Below are 18,279 nucleotides of genomic sequence, written 5' to 3'. Positions count from 1 at the left end.
ATATGCCACTTTAAAACAATATACCCATGAGCTTCATATGTTTATTTTGAGTGCTCCTGGTTTATGAACTCTTCTGGTGTGTGCACAAAAAAACTTTCAAAAATTACTACTTCCATGATTCACTGGTTTTACTTCTGTTATTTCTGAACTTTTGACAGATTTTATTACTAAGGTATTTCTAAATAAGATCAAATTATCATGTTAATCATAGTTAACCATGAGGTTCAAGTGAGATAATATAAACTATTTAAGGTTTACAGAGCATACCATAAGCATTCAGTAAATTATGGGCTTTTATTTGTAATCAGAATAATCAAAACTAGTTCTAAATAAAACAATTTTTTTTTTTTAGATTTTTATTTATTTGACAGAGAGAAACATAGCAAGAGGGAACACAAGCAGGGGGAGTAGGAGAGGGAGAAGCAGGCTTCCCGCGGAGCAGGGAGCCCGATGCGGGGCTCGATCCCAGGACCCCGGGACCATGACCTGAGCCGAAGGCAGATGCCCAACGACTGAGCCACCCAGGCGCCCCTAAATAAAACAATTTAAGAACAAAAGAATACATTCAAGCTGAGATAATATCCCATATAGCTCTTCAGCCTGAACAAGAATCCTATGTGATAGATACCAGGCATATTTCCAATGTGACAGCTAGAAATATTTAACCAATAAAGTTATATTTCTGCTTATAATTTATCCCTAAATGAAGATTGTTAAGAGTTGTTTTTATGGGGCGCCTGGGTGGCTCAGTTGGTTAAGCGACTGCCTTTGGCTCAGGTCATGATCCTGGAGTCCCTGGATCGAGTCCCGCATCGGGCTCCCTGCTCCGCAGGGAGTCTGCTTCTCCCTCTGCCCCTCCCGACCCTCCCCCCTCCCGTGCTCTCTCTCTCTCTCTCAGATAAATAAATAAAATCTTAAAAAAAAAAAAGAGTTGTTTTTATGAAAAAAACTTTAATCTGTAGTTTTATAATTTTATATGAGTAAGAGTATATATACATATATATATATATACAAATGCAATATTAATTTGAAAAATGCACATGAGTATTTGATCAGGAAATAATATAAGGGTTCATCAATGTTTTCTCTAGTCATAGGCTTAGAATGAAACAAAACAGGAAAGGAGATGAGGCAGAATTATATTAAATCACATATTGAGATACTTTTCAATGGACAAAGGGCATGCAGTTAAAACATGTCCTTAATGGGGCACCTGGGTGGCTCAGTCAGTTAAGCCTCCAACTCTTGATTTCAGCTCAGGTCATGATCTCAGGGTCATTAGTTCAAGCCCCGTCTCAGGCTCCATGCTAGGCATGTAGTCTGCTTAAGATTCTCTTTCTCCCTCTCCCTCTGCCCCCCTCCCACCCCCCCACTCACTCTCTGTCTCTCCAAAAAACAAAACAAAACAAATGAACAAACAAAAACATGTTCTTAGTTTTCCCAGATATTCAAGTTATGTGATCAGGCCTGCTCAACACGAGCTTGTGCTTTATATTGATAGATCTTTCTTTCTTTGGTATTTCATTCATTGTTACTTTGACTTTTCATTAATCATGTTATGACAGACAACTCCAATCTATTTTTTTAAAGCTAAATTTTGAAAACAACTCCATTTGAAGGAGAGTTGCAAGTTGCATTTCTCATGACAGTTAGTCATCAAAGGTTTTATTATGATATTTATCATTCAAAACCGTTAAGAAGGAATATATTTTTAAAGAATCTAATAAATTCCCAAAGTTAGAGATCAATAGGATCTAAAAATATTGTACAGATGTTTTAATACCTGTCAAACTGTAATATACATAACACTGATAATATTCAGAGTTATTTTGTCACATTGATAAATTATTAATTTGATTTTCCATTTATTGCTTGATAGAAAAAATTTGTTTAGAACAGGAAATCAATGACTTAATAGTTATTATTCCTAGGGCATGTCTTAGAAATTCAGAATTGATTTAAAATTTAATAGAAAAATATTACGTGGATATTAGTATAAGTGGTATATAGATATGACAAACACTGTCAAGATATGCAAGGAAGACTGAATTTTGAGAAATATTGCCAAGACAGCTATTAATATTTTGTGATTATTTTATTTATTTATTTATTTATTTTTTAAAGATTTTATTTATTTATTTGACAAAGACAGACACAGTGAGAGAGCGAACACAAGCAGTGGGAGTGAGAGAGGGAGAAGCAGGCTTCCTGCGGAGCATGGAGCCCCAGGACCCTGGGATCATGACCTGAGCTGAAAGCAGACGCTTAACGACTGAGCCACCCAGGCGTCCCAATATTTTATGATTATTTTAAAGTATCAGAAGTTATACTACTTGTTTTAGTTATCTAAGATGGTCTCAACAAAAAAGGCAACATTAAATTATCAATTTAACCACATAATCTTTTAACTGCATTCCTGCTAAGTGCAGTAAGTTCACAGTTTGTAAGTCATGTTTTTTGTTGTTTTAATGTAATCTTTATATTATCAATAGATGTTGAATTAATTATATTCTAATTAGAATATCCTGTAGGATATTCTAATTAAAGATCATTGTAATGATAGTTGACAGCATACTTCTTGTTCTTTGTTTTTAATAAAGTTACTATTTATATAGAACAACACAATTTGCAGTTGCTTATGTATGTACTCAGAATATTTTCTATTTAAGAAGTTTTGGCATTCTTACTGTTTGCAATGGTCAAGGCATGGGAATGATCAACTTTATTTTCTCAATGTAACAGGATCCAATGGAAAACAGATGGCACACACAAATTTTAATAACTCAGAGTTGTTTACAAAAAATAATTTCACAAGTTTGGGTGGCATGTAGGAGAAGCATAATGAATAGTTCTCAAACTTAGGTTAGCATCAGTACAACTATCATCACTTTTGGTGGCAAAAGTTAGAAAGGAGAGAAAGGCTTAGAATTCATAAGATAATTCTGTAAAACACACCACTTTGGGAAGAGTAGTGATGTTTTGTGAAGGGATGCAGCAAGCACAAGTTAGGCTCATATGGTGAGAATCAGGAAACTATATTCCTTGACTTCTCTCTCCTCAATCCCTCCAGTCTTCTGCCATGATTCCTCATTGTATAAACCCAAAAGACAGTCATGAGACATGCAAGCTCACTGATGTGGTTTTTACAGTTCAGGTAACCTGAGAGAGGATAGAATAGGGACGAGTGGCTCTGGAAGTACACAAAATATATCCAGTATATTTAACCTCATTATATGCAGGTATCATTGCTTTCTACTTCTGAGTTGTTTGGTGATGGTAATAGGTCTGAAATTGTTTTATATTATGTGACATTATTTGTTATGAAATTATGTTATGCAAAATGATTTGTACCTAATACAGTGCTGCTGTAATTTGCATGTATTTGTGTTTAAATGTATGTTTATATGTCAATATAATATAGATGTGATGTGTTTGTGACCATATATGATAAAGCAGAGATTAAAAAAAGGAAAAAATCACTTCTCACTGTAGGCACTTTCTCATTGAAATACCACCTGGGTTTCCATATTTTCTTTTCATAATTACTGGTTTAATTTTTCTTAATGTATATATCTCCTTTAGTAAATTTCAAACATAATACTTATATTTTTTCTTCTTTACATTTAAGCATATAGATGACCAAATATAGGGTATGTATATTGTGCATTTTTATTTTTGATTTACACAAACACACATGCATACACATCTAGTGTATATTTATTCATGTGACTATTTTGATATTCTTATTTATTTCTAATATAAGTACCACCTAATAAATTAATTGGTAATTATTTTTAATGGACATTTACTTTTGTTAAATAGTTTGTAGATTAATATAAACACATTTCAATTTTGTTTGCTTTCTAGGTTAATTGGAAGATTGTACAATTAATTTTTAATGGAGATTTTATTTCAACAATTATTCATTACTTCTGTTTGCACTCTTTGTTCACAGGAGACTTAATATAATTTACCTAATCAAAATATACCTCCTTATTTCATTTAAAATGTTATGACTCTTGTCTCCCCATCAGTTGAATCATGAACCTAGGCAATGTTGGCTTTAACACTAGGAAGCATAAGTAATTTTTAGATTGCTCCAAATAGAGAACAGTATTTTCCTTAGATCATTGCTACTTGCTCCTGGCTTATGATTAGATCATTTCTGCCACTTTTCTGACAACTAATTTATCTAGCTGTAAGAAGTAGCTTTACCAAGGAATCAACTATGTTATTTTAAAGTGTAGGCAGGGTATAAATTTCAGTATTTTTCATCCTTACCAATTCCCAAAAATCTAAGTGCTGATGTTGTCAGACAAAGGAAGTACCAAGGGAGGATTTTGAAATATCCATCCCAGGAGCTCTTTTAGAATAGCATAGAATTACAACTATTTCTGGCGTAGGTATATTCATGCTTAAAAATGTAGTTTCTCATTTTCACTCTCTTTTAAAAAAAGATTTTTTGGTCAGTTGTTTAGAATTTTTTTAAAGTAATGATGAAAGAGGAAGATAATTATAGAGAGCTAGTATTTAAACATAAATATAATGAAAACCTAATGAAGAGATAGGATATTTGCTTGATTAGTGTTAGGATAGTACTGGTAAACTAAATGTCTTTTAGAATAGAGACCACTCAGAAGTAAGCATATCATAACCATTAAATAATTTCACACTATTTAACTTTTAGGTATTGATCTCTTGGTGAATTAACCTTGGATCATGTTCAGATTTCTCAGAAGAGAAGTTTTGAAAATAGTTTTGCAATACAATATTATCAGACAGTAGCATTTAAAGCACACTGTGAGACCCATTGTTGAACTTTTTTCCACTCTCAAAATAACAAAACAAATAATGTGGAGGCTATGTATGAATCAGGGTAGGGCATATATGGGATATCTCTGTACCTTCCTTTCAATTTTGCTGTGAATGTAAAACTGTTCTAAAAAATAGTCTCTAAAATTAAAAGAACAGGTAAATATTTATTTAAAATTATAAAATATATAATTACAACAAAGATCACAGATTTTTTTCTCATAGGACTAGATAAGAATGGAAATAGCTAGTTGCAAGCCAGGTAGTAGCCTTGGATCTGCTATGCTCTGGGTCTAAAATGGGAAAATGGATGGGAGTCTAATTCTTGAAGTAATAATAATAATAAAGACTGACAATGCACTAGGTATATGGTATTGTACAATACATTATATATATACACCTTGAAATTTGATATAATTGTTTATTAGTTCCGGGAGATTTTTGTCATTTTTGTTGTTTTTGCTTCTTTGCGATTCTCATCATAGACAGAAAATATCTATGAACAAAGAAAGTTTTATTTCTTCCTTTCCAACATATATACCTTTTTTTTTTCCTTTCCTCATCCTATTGCATTATCTGGGATTGCCAGTATGATGTTGTATAGGGTTAGTGGGAGGGGACATCCTTGCCTTGTTCTTGATTTTAGCTGGAAACATTGCAATTTCTCACTATTGACTGTGAGATTATTTGTAGTTTTTCATAGATGTTTTTTATCAAGTTTAGGAATTTAACTTCTATTCCTGGATTGCTAAGAGTTTTTTTTTTCTTTTTTAAATCGTGATGAATGTTCAGTTTTGTCAAAATCTATTCATTTTGTCTAAATCTATTGTTATGACTATGTGATTTTTCTTAATTTAGCTCCTTGATGAGATTGTTTGGATTAATTGATTTTTGAATATTTAACCAGCGTTGTATACCTGGAATAAAACCTAGTTGGTCATGTTGCGTAATAATTTTCATACATTTCTGGATTCTATTTTTTAGTATTCTGTTTTAGATTTTTTGCATGTATGCTCAAGAAAGATACTGGTCTATAGTTTTTCTTTCTAGCATTGTTTCTGGTTTGGGTATTAAGGTAATGCTGACTTTATAGGATTAGTTAGAGTATTCACTATGCTTCTATGTAATGGAAGAATCTGTTGAGCATTGGTATAATTTCTTCCTTAAATGTGTGGTAGAATTCCCCAGTGAACCCATCTAGGCCTGGTGCTTTCTGGTTAAGAATGTTATTATTATTAATTCAATTTACTTAATAGACATGCATCTATTTAGTTGGTAGAGCATGAGACTCTTGATCTCACAGTCATAAGCTGAAGCCATATGTTGGGCACAGAGACTACAAAAAAAAAAAAAAGTATTCAGATTGTTTCTTCTTGTGTGAGTTTGGGTAGATTGTGTCTTTCAAGGAATTGGTCCATTTTAGGTAGGTTGTCAGATTTGTGGATACAGAGCTGTTATATTATTATTTTTAAATACCTTCTAAAGAGATTACTGGATATAAAAATTACAGACAATTTTCATTTCAATTCCAGTGGTTAACATACAGAAAAAAAATTATGGACCATTTTCTTTTCATAATATCCTTAAAAATAAGGAATAAAATTATTTTCAAGTCTTTGATAAGCTAAAGGACTGGGCATAAATTATAATTTTTAATGAAAAAAATACTTTTAAATAACACTTGATATGCAACAAAACAAATTTGAACTTTTAGTTCTCTGCATAATTACTGGTGAAATGGATGACAAAACTCATGTTGCATATTTTAGATACATATTATATTGCCCATTAAGATCCATAAAAATATCTTGATATCAATGAATAATAATATTCAAAATATAATATGCTATCTTATACTTCTGAAAGTCAGATCACACTTCAAATATTATCATACCAGATGATAAAGATTCATGGAGTTGCATAATGGAAAAATTTTTGTTGTAGAATCAGATAGGGACCTCTACTTCAGATCAAGATGGTAAACAAAGTAATAGACTTATCCTTCTGCTTTAAACAGATAGAAGAACAAGAAAAATACAATCAGCCATGTATGTCATATATTAGAAAACCAGCACTAAATGCCTATAAATTCCCAGAGAAAGAAAGAAAACATGATGAACTCTAGGATTATAACACTTTACTGATTAGATGCAGTTTTCAAAGGAAAGGAGTAAAAATTCACCTAAAAGAGTATCGGAGGGGAAAGAGATTCAAAGTTGGAAATGTCCAGATATCTCAAGAGAGGGCCCCTAGAGTCTTGACCTGAATATTGATCTGTGCATAAGGGCAAAATGTCTAAGATCCAGGAAGAGACCATCAGAAAGGAATAGTACAGAGCTCAGGGAGTTGGGAGTGGTTCATGTTGTCACAAGGTAGATGAGAAAGACATTGAAGTGCACTGGGCATGAGGTAAAACATATAGAGAGGTGTCTCTTTAGTAACAGCTAAATTGGCCCTAGATTATAAACTTTCCTAGATCTACACTAAACAAAATTTATAGGTGCGCCTGGGTGGCTCAGTCAGTTAAGTGTCTGCCTTTGGCTTATGTCATGATCCCAGGGTCCTGGGATGGAGCCCTGCATCCGGCTCACTGCTCAGCAGGGGGGCTGCTTCTCCCTCTCCCTCTGCTGTTCCCCCTGCTTGTGCTCATTCTCTCTCTGTCAAATAAATAAATAAAATCTTTAAAAAAAATTATAAACCAGCTTGGAAAGTATCCTATGTATTTAAAGTATTTAATGACATATCCAAACTTCAATACTACTTAAAGGAATTACAACAAAATTCAGGTAGCAACAATATAAAATTCATAGTCTATCATCTTATCAAAACTTACTAGTCACAAAAAGGAGGGAAATATGGCCTGTGATCTAGAGATAAATAAATCTGTAACAACAAATATTGTTGTTATATAACAAATATAACAACATTAAATTGATGGTGCAATCTGGGAAAGGAAGTCAACAGTTACTGTGAATAGGCCACAAATGTTCAAGAAGGTAGAGGGAACTCGTACTACAATGAGAATAAAACAGATGATATAAAAATGACACACATCGAGCTCCAATATTCTTACTGACCTCCTGTCTCTTTGTTTTAATTATTATTGACAGAGAGGTGGTGTGTGCTCTGATTATTTTATAGGCTGTAAGCTTTGCTACATATATATTGATACTCTGTTATTCAGTACATAAATATTTAGGATTTTTATGTCTTACTTACTTTACCACTTTGTTATTGGGAAATGACCATTTTCATTTCTTATGACATTCTTTGCTTTGAAATCAGTTATTCTGATATTAATATAGTTTCATCATATTTTAAATGTTATTTCAGTTTCCTTGTTTGAATAATGTTAGCAGGTTAATATTTTCCCAACTTTTTATTTGTAATCAATTTTCTTCTTTATATTTAAGTTTTAGTAAGCAACATATACGTGGGTCTAACTTTCTTACCTGATTTGAAAAACATCTAATGTTTGATTGGGTTGTTTGCTATTTACATCTAATGTGAATACTGATACGGCTTGATATATGTCTACAATCTTGGTGTGGTTTTCTATTTGTCTCAACTTTTTTTTTTCTTATTTTTTTGTTTTACCTTTTTTTTTTCTATTGAGTTTAAAACAATTTGCAAGTAAGTTACTGGAACTGATGAGAGAATTTGGAAGGTCAGAAGGATATATTTTCAATATATAAAAACAAATATATATATATACACACTATTAATGAACAGTTGCAAAATAATATAAAATATAATGCCTTATAGCATAAGGTATTGATAATATGTATGATTTATATAATGAATTAAAGATATACTATATATTACTATTAGTATAATATATTAGTATAAGGTATAGTATAAAGCTTATACAGTAGTATCAAAAACATATCCTTATGATTAATTCTAACTAAATATGTGTAAAATTTCTGGGCTGAAATTACATTTTTTTACATATATATGTAAGGAATTTTAAAAAGCCTATATAGCTGGAAAAAATTCTTACAATTTAATAACATGACAAAGATGATTTTAAAATGGGTAATATGTGTGAACCATCATTTTACTAAAAAAGTACATTTGACAATCATCATCATTCAAATAATCATTACAAAACACCATTATACATCTACTAGAATTGCTACAATTAAAATAGTGTATCACCTTTACAATTTCACCTAAAATTAGCACCTATGATGTAGTTCAAATTTAGAGGGGTTTTTCACATTAAAAATGTAACATATAATATTGATATCTAATATATGAGGTGAAAGACTGATAAGCTTTAATCACTAGTTTCTATTTATGTATTCATCAATTGATTTAATAAATACCTGTCAAACACCCACCATATACTAGGCAGTATTCCAGCACTAAGAATACATCAGTGAATATAATGGACAAAATGACCCTGATCATATCAAGTTTAGGGTTTAGTCAGGGAAGAGGGGCAAAAATAAAGCATGAACAGGTAAAAGAGAGTGGGGGCATGCTATGATCCTCAATAGGGGTTTACAGAAAACCTAACTGAGAAGATGGATAGCCAGAAGGAGAGGGGTTGAGTAGTGCAGATGTTGAAGTCCCAGACAGAACTTCGTAGTGCTGAAAAATTGCAGTGACAAAGGTGACTGACATTTTATAAATTGATGGGTATTAAAGAGGGCACGTATTGCATGGAGCACTGGGTGTTATACGCAAACAATGAATCATGGATCACTACATCAAAAACTAATGATGTACTGTATGGTGACTAACATAACATAATAAAAAAATTATAACAAAAAATGTAGACCTTGAATACTTGATTTTAACAACATTAATGTAATTCAGTGTATGCATGTGCTACATTCATATTGCAGATGGGGGGAACTACTCTCTTTCAACTACCATTTCATCCTGTTAATTATTTCAGTAGATTTGCCTATTTTCATTTTCATGTGGTAATCATGATCATCATTATTAATATGAATTTATTCTAAGGGCAACTGGAGCAAAATCTCATGTGGGATGTTTAAATTCTCTCATTTGTAAGTTCAAGTAGATGGTAAAAATGGCCCACTATTCCATTAAACTGCTATAACCTAAGGCAAGCTGTTCTGAAAATCACTGGGTGGGAGTTAACTACCAAAATAAAGGTGAAGACCTGTTAGTCACATTTCACGGGATACACATGAATACATCTTCTTCAAAATTAAGACTAATTTCCCTAACTGCTGCACCAGAAATGGCTAGAGATCTGCCTGATATTCCATTTATAATCTCAGACACAGTAAATTTATGAGTATGTCACTTCATTATGTTTGCTGTGTAATGCATGCATTTTTAATACTACATATTGTTTAGAAATTGGTTCTGCTGTAAATTCCTCAGCCTTTATTCTACAAATTTTACATATTAGGATTTATCATGAACTTTTTATGATAAAATATTCCTCAGAATTTTTAAGTCCCAGCTTCTGTTATACATTTTAATTATATTTAAAATAATATAATTTATATTTCTATAATAAAATAACATATTTCAAATAGTGTATGCTTGATAGGATTTTCAGTTTTTACATATTGCAATATTTTGTAGAAATGAAGCAAAAATGAACAATTAACTAAAGTAAGCTAACCTGAATTTGTTATGTATTAACCTTTTAATTCTAAATTAAGTATTTACAAGTGCTAGGATAACAGACAAATTTACCCTTTGCATCAGACTCTAACTATGGCTGAGTACTAAGTTACTAAATGCTTTCTCTTCACTTCTAGGATTTTTGTTTGGGTTATTATAATCATTGTTGGTACTATTGTTGTTGTTGTTGATGGTGTGTAGTAGTAATATTTTGACTCGTTTTAGGCTCTGTTAGAAAGCAGGAAATTCCAGCTGGGCTCACCTACCTTTTTAGGTACTAGAAAAAAGTTAGCATGGAATGCAACATGAAAATGTCAACAGTATTTTACCTGAACTATAAAGACATTTGTTTAACTACTTCATATAATTATCTTCATATTGACAAGGTCCAAAGCCCCCTTTAACTCTCAATGCATATGTATAATCAAAGAGAAAACCTAATTCTCAAATCTTCTTTATTTCCTTCCTTTTAAAGAACATACAATGCTAAAGCAACACAAAAGCTGTGCAGAACTAAGAATAAAAAATCAAATAAACAATTTTTTCTTAGGAGGAGTAGAGGACAGTATAAAATCAATAATTTCACTTATTCCAAAATGAGAGAAGAGAGAAAAAGAGAGGAGAGAGAAACATGAAAATAAATAATGACTACAGTCTGTCTTTAGAGAGGAAAATATTATTTTAAGTATGTTAATTCTTTGGGTAATATGTTCACCTGATACAAAATTCAAAAATTATAAAAGAGTATGGAATAAAAAGTGTCCTTCCCTGATCCCTAGTCACTCAATTTCCCTACCTGATGGCCACCCAAGGTTTTCAGCTTTCAGAAATACCCTATGGATAAATACCTAGTAGTGGAATTGCTACTAGGGTAGTTCTATTTTTAACTTTTTGAGGAACCTCCAGGTTGTTACCCAAAGGATATAAAAATACTGATTGGAAGGTGCACATACATCCTGATGTTTATAGCGGCATTATCAACATTAGCCAAATTATGGAAAGAGCCCAAATGTCCATCAACTGATGAATGGATAAAGAAAAAGTGTATGTATGCATATATAAAACACAATGGAATATTACTCAGCCATCAAAAAGAATGAAATCTTGTTATTTGCAGTGATGTGGGCGGAGCTAGAAGTATTATGCTAAGAGAAATAAGAAAGTCAGAGAAAGACAAATGCCATATGATTTCACTCATATGTGGAATTTAAGAAACAAAACAGGCAGACATAGGGGAAGGGGAAAAAAAAAGAGAGAGGGAAGCAAACCATAAGAGACTTTAACTATAGAGAACAAACTGAGGGTTGATGGAGGGAGGTGATGGGGAATGGGCTAAATGGGTGATGGGTATTAAGGAGGGTACTTGTTGTGATGAGTCCTGGGTAAGTGAATTTACTTCTGAAACCAGTATGACCCTATATATTAACTAACTAGAATTTAAACAAAAACTTGAGACAAAAAAGAAATGCCCTACCCCTGTTCAGTGATGTACACATATATTTTTATTTTCCTGTTCAAATGGTAGCATGTTGTGCATATTATAGTTTGTTTTACATTTTATATTTTATAAATCATCCCATATCCATACAGGAAGAACTTGTATTTTAGAAGCATCTATATCTGTTTTTGTATTTTATAGTCTATTTAATATTATATTGTTGATTTTTTGCTTATTATTTTAAAGAAACTTGCATATATTAAAGAAATCACTCTTTTGTTACATGAGTTAGAATCTTTTTTCTAGTATTATAAACCATTTTCCCAGAAAGAATTGCATTAGTGTGTGTTTGGTTGGTCAGAATTACTAATATGCATTATTTTACTATTTTGCATCTTATATTTAGAAAAGCCTTTTCCATTCCAATAATAATGACAGCAAAAATATCTTGTGAGTTATGTTTGCACAGTTACAGTCTTCTTATACATGTACCTTTGAAAAATGGAATTGATTTTGTGTAAGTTTCGCTTATTCTTTTTAGATATATGTGAAGTTATCCCCAAAATATCTACTTATAACCTTTCTTTTGTCATATTTTAAATGTTACTTTTTTTTTAAAGATTTTATTTATTTATTTGAGAGAGAGAATGAGAGACAGAGAGCACAAGAGGGAAGAGGGCAGAGGGAGAAGCAGACCCCCTGCCGAGCAGGGAGCCCGATGCGGGACTCGATCCTGGGACTCCAGGATCATGACCTAAGCCGAAGGCAATCGCTTAACCAACTGAGCCACCCAGGCGCCCTTAAATGTTACTTCTAATGTATAATAAATCTCATATTTACTTGGGTATATTTTCTGACTTTCTACTCTTTTCCATTGTTCTTTTCATCTATTTATGTGTTATTAATTACTACAGTATAGCTCTTAAATCTATTTTAATTTCTTGAAAAGGTGGGCTTGTACCACCCTATTATTAATTTTTTGAAAAACATATTAGCCAACATGGCATTTTAATTTATTCACATAGATTATTTTAAATAAAACTGATTAGTTTTTAAAAGTTGTGGTAATCCGTTTATAGTTTAACATAAGTAGATTTGGTATGAGATTGTCTCTCTATTCAAATACCTGGAATCCTTTCCATTATTTTCCACATTTGGAGTGGGGGATCAGTAATGAGACAGGTTTTATATTTTAATATTTTGCTTATTTGGTCTTACACATACTTGTTTTAAGAATTATTATCGTAAATAAGGATTCTTCTCATTATGTCTTTTAAATGATTTCTGTAGATCTAATGAGACTATTTTTAAATATTATATACATAACTACTTTGTTTTATAGATTTTATTTTAATTTTCTTGGATTTTCAAAGTACACAACTTTCAAATAACACAATCAGTATCAAAACCTTTTAGGGAATGTAGGAAAAGACATACTTATCCAGGCTCAAGTGTGTCTAAGAACCAATCATCCTATGGCTGGGAGTGATACATCTCGTACATAGCATCAGCAGGACCAGAAGTCACAGGAAAGCTGAACTAACAGATATCCAGACCTTCTTGGCTTTGCAATTTTCAGCAATATGAAACAAGGATATATCAATGTAGGCAACACTAAATTTGTTTTTGTATTTTATTATGCAGTCTTGAAAAATTTTCTGACAGTTTAGAATAGACTTGCTTGACATATGATTTTTCTTGATAAAATCCTTATTTTAGAATATATATATTTAATATTTAAAATTAATATGAAATAGGGGCGCCTGCGTGGCTCAGTAGGTTGAGTGTCTGCCTTCAGCTCAGGTCATGATTCCAGGGTCCTGGGATCCAGCTGTGAGTCTGGCTCTCTGCTCAGCAAGCAGTATGCTTCTCCCTCTGCCCCTCCCCCTGCTCATGCTCTCTCTCTTTCTCTCTCTCTCTCAAATAAAATCTTCAAAAATTACTATGAAATATGTAGAATTGGTATTTCATTAGAGATTACACTTTAAAATGACTTTCAAATGGAATTTTTTTTAAGATTTTATTTATTTATTTGACAGAGAGTGAGCAAGCAAGCACACAAGCAGGGGGAGCGGTAGACAGGGGGAGAGGGAGAAGCAGACTCCCCACTGAGCAGGGAGTCCGATGCGGGACTCGATCCCAGGACCCTGGGGTCATGACCTGAGCTGAAGGCAGATGCTTAACTGACTGAGCCACCCAGATGCCCCTCAAATGGGATTTTAATATTAATATAAACTATACTAAGCAGAAAAAACATGATATCTATAAATTTATATTTAGCTACAGTCAAATGGACATCACTGTATAAATATACTGTGTTTTGAATTGTTGAAATTATTTAAATAGAAACGAATTTCAGTTTAAAAAAATCATTTCAGCAACCCTCAGTTTGTTTCCTGAGATTAAGAATTTCTCATATCAGATGTCTGGGTGGCTCAGTCTGTTAAGTGTCTGCCTTTGGCTCAGGTCATGATCCCCGGGTCCTGGGATCAAGTCCCACATTGGGCTCCTTGCACAGTGGGGAGCCTCCTTCTCCCTCTGCCTGCCACTCCCTCTGCTTGTGCCCTCTCTCTCTGACAAATAAAATCTTTAAAAAAATATTTCAGATTAATTGGCATTATTGAATAGTGAGTGGTTAGACATTTGCAGCCTTTTTTCTTTTCTTCCTTCCTTCCTTCCTTCCTTTCTTTCTTTCTTTCTTCCTTCCTTCCTTCCTTCCTTCCTTCCTTCCTTCCTTTCTTTCTTTCTTTCTTTCTTTCTTTCTTTCTTTCTTTCTTTCTTTCTTTCTCTTTCTTTCTTTTTTTTTAAAGATTTTATTTATTTATTTGACAGAGAGAGACAGCGAGAGAAGGAACACAAGCAGGAGAAGTGGGAGAGGGAGAAGCAGGCTTCCCCCTGAGCAGGGAGCCTGATGTGGGGCTTGATCCCAGGACTCTGGGATCATGACCTGAGCTGAAGGCAGACGCTTAACGACTGAGCCACCCAGGCGCCCCTCTTTCTTTCTTTCTAACTTAATAGCTAAAACTCTTCCAACTTTCACAGTAGAAGTTAGAAATTTCAGACACTTGCTTTCCTTACCACTTTTAGAGTACAGGTACCTGATCCTACTTTAGCAGAAGCTTTGAGGGAAAAGCAGGAAGGGACATATTCCATCTGGCATGTATGACAAGAGAGGAATATGCCTTCACTCAGTTTCTAGAGGCAGGAGTGATTCTGACTCTAACAATACCTAGTATTATCATTAGGTGATCTTAGCTTCAGGGTCCAACTGTGGGGGGTTATTGTGCAACCACCAACAGTGGTATGTGTGTCAGACTAATTCTGCAACACAATCTGAAGGTGGTACTCCTGGCTGTGTCATCTTTAAACCTAAATCTCTGGCTCTCTTGCTGATTCTGTGAACTTTCAAGCATCCTTTAATAAATTACCATGCCTAATAAATTAGCTAGATTCTGTTCCAATTGCTTTTGTTAAAAAGTGCTAAATATCTATACTATAAATAAGTATTCCTTAACCTTCGCACTATTGATATGTCAGACTAGATGATTCATTGTTGGGAGCTAGGGAGTGGTTGCCCTCTGCATTATGGGATATTTATCAGCCTTCACCTACCACTGCCAATAGCATATTCCCATTTGTGCCAACCAAGAAGGTCTCAAAGACATTGCCACATTTCTCCTGAGACAGAATTGCCCCCACCTCGATTGACAACCACTACTACAAATATATTGGTAGTTAACAGAAAGGAAAATTGGATGATATGATACATACTGGGAGATTTTCTCATTAAATAGATGTGTATTTCAGTAAATAAATATGAAAAGATAATCCTTCAAAATCTTCTAATCATGAGGGTAAAACGAATTGAAACTACTTGTAAAATTTAATATAAAATATATATTTTATTAAAAGAACACAAGTGAGATACATTTTATCTCTCAGAGTAAAATCTGAAATTCTCTGGTGAGTAGTTCACAGAGCAAATTAATGTTCTTTGCTGTTCCTACTACTATTATTAGAGATTTAAAAGTAACAATAATAATTGCCAAGAATATTAGATCAATATTTTATATTCTTTGTTTCTCAATTCTGTGACTTTTGCACAAAATAATTTCTAGTTTATTACCAATCCCTAAATATATAATTGCTATGGCTATATAACAGATTAATAGATTAATTAATTGATTAATAAATTAATACTCTATTAGTGACTTAACCATGCTATATATTTGAACATTTGGATCATTTCCATTTTTTTGTCACTTTTATAATAACATGAATACTTCCATTCACAGTACTTTTTTATACTTTCTACATTTATTTCCTTAGAATATCCAAAGCAAATTTGCCAGATTAATAAATGTAGAATATTTAAAGCTCTTAAAACAATTTGTGTAAGTATATGTTAGTAATAGTGTTATTCCAGTTTTGGTCTACAATGTATAGGAATTTCTAGTTTACTATGACCTTAGTATAATCAGATTGCTTTCTATTATTTACAACAGTTGATTCTTTATGTAAATGTTTTGGCTTAATACCAGAATAAAACAGTATAGTCAAATTATAAGGTTTAGCAGATATTTTAAGAAATTAATAGATTATTATTTGTGGGACCTAAGACATTCAATACTATCTACCTATCTTTCAATAAATTTTATATGGATAAATTATATATATGGATATATTGTATATATTATATAATACATATCTATCATCTATTTTCTATCTATCTATTTATCTATCTATCTATCTATCTATCTACATACTTACACACACAGTAATATTAATGGTTCTTTGGTTTGCCCCTAAGGTGAAGTATGGTACCTCAAGAAATAAAAAAAACAACACATAATTTGTTAATTTAGAATTGAAAGATTATGAAATAAAAGAGAAATTAAACAAGAACATACACTGATGGTTTTATTAAGAGATCTGTTGAGTAATTTGCCATTTTTTTCTGTGTAGTGTAGGGGCATGAAACTATGGCATTTCACTTTCTGAGAAAATATTTCCCCAAAGGTTGATAAATTACTTTATGGAAAAGCATGAATATGGTTAATTTACTGTCACTTGGCGGTTTGGTTCTCAGTCTTAGTATATTAAGTATAATATATATTAGTATATATTAAAAATTATATGTTATCTGTCCAATTACAAATTAGTAGACCTCAGTAAAGTGTGCATAAAAACAAAATTACATGAGAATGATGAATGGAAAGCAAATTGAATACAAAATAGAAGGATATATCTTCCTAGTGACTTAAATGTTCATATTCCTTATTGAGGATAGCATCACACTCTAAAATTAGGATATACTGCAACTCTATTAGTAAACAGTTGCTTTTGCATACAGGAGTAGGCACAGTAATTCTTACATATTTTTGACTCATGTTTGTTTTTTTGTTTTGTTACTTGTTTTTTTACCCCATGTATAGAACTAAATGCTTATTTCTCAATTTAAATGAGAAATTTTCTTCTTTAAATATTTTCAATATCACTAATCTCAAATTCAAAGAACCAATAATTAATCAGATCTGGAAGTCCCTTATTTTCATGAGTGTTTCCTGTTATTTTATTTTATTTTTTAAAAGATTTTATTTATTTATTTGACAGAGAGAGACACAGCGAGAGAGGGAACATAAGCAGGGGGAGTGGGAGAGGGAGAAGCGGGCTTCCTGCTGAGCAGGGAGCCGGATGTGGGGCTCGATGTGGGGCTCGATCCCAGGACCCCAGGACCATGACCCCAGCCGAAAGCAGATGCTTAACAACTGAGCCATACAGGTGCCCTTTCCTGTTATTTTAAAAATCCTCCTTGCTAGGGGTGCTTGGGTGGCTCAGTCAGTTAAGCGTCTGCTTTCAGCTCAGGTCGTGATCCCAGGGTGCTGGGATCGAGCCCCTTGTCAGGCTACCCTCTGAGTGGGGAACCTGCTTCTCCCTCTCCCTCTGCTTGCAGCTCCCCCTGCTTGTGCTCTCTCTCTGTCAAATAAATAAATAAAATCTTTTCAAAAAATCCTCCTTGTTAAAAAAGTCAAATGACTGCATATCATTATATATGTATTTTTTGAAAAGATTTTATTTATTTAATTGACAGACAGAAAGAGAGAGCATGAGAGGGAACACAAATAGGGGAAGTGGGAGAGGGAGAAGCAGGCTTCCAGCAGAGCAGGGAGCCTGATGTGGGGCTCGATCCCAGGACCCTGGGGTCATGACCTGAGCCAAAGGCAGTTGCTTAACCAACTGAGCCACCCAGGTTCCCCCATAAGTGTATTTTTAAGTGTATAGTTCTGTAGCAAGTGTCAAGTGGCTGAATTATGAATATAAATTGTATAAGGTAGTTTATTATGGTTAGAATATGAATATTGGTTTTGGTTATATCAGAGTTAAAGCTAGAAAATACTAAATGAAATAAGTAT

The sequence above is a fragment of the Mirounga leonina genome, unplaced genomic scaffold (genome assembly GCF_011800145.1).
Source record: "Mirounga leonina isolate KUSES-001 unplaced genomic scaffold, KU_Mleo_1.0 Mir_82, whole genome shotgun sequence".
In the NCBI taxonomy this organism is placed as follows: domain Eukaryota; kingdom Metazoa; phylum Chordata; class Mammalia; order Carnivora; family Phocidae; genus Mirounga; species Mirounga leonina.
This window is presented reverse-complemented; position numbering follows the sequence as displayed.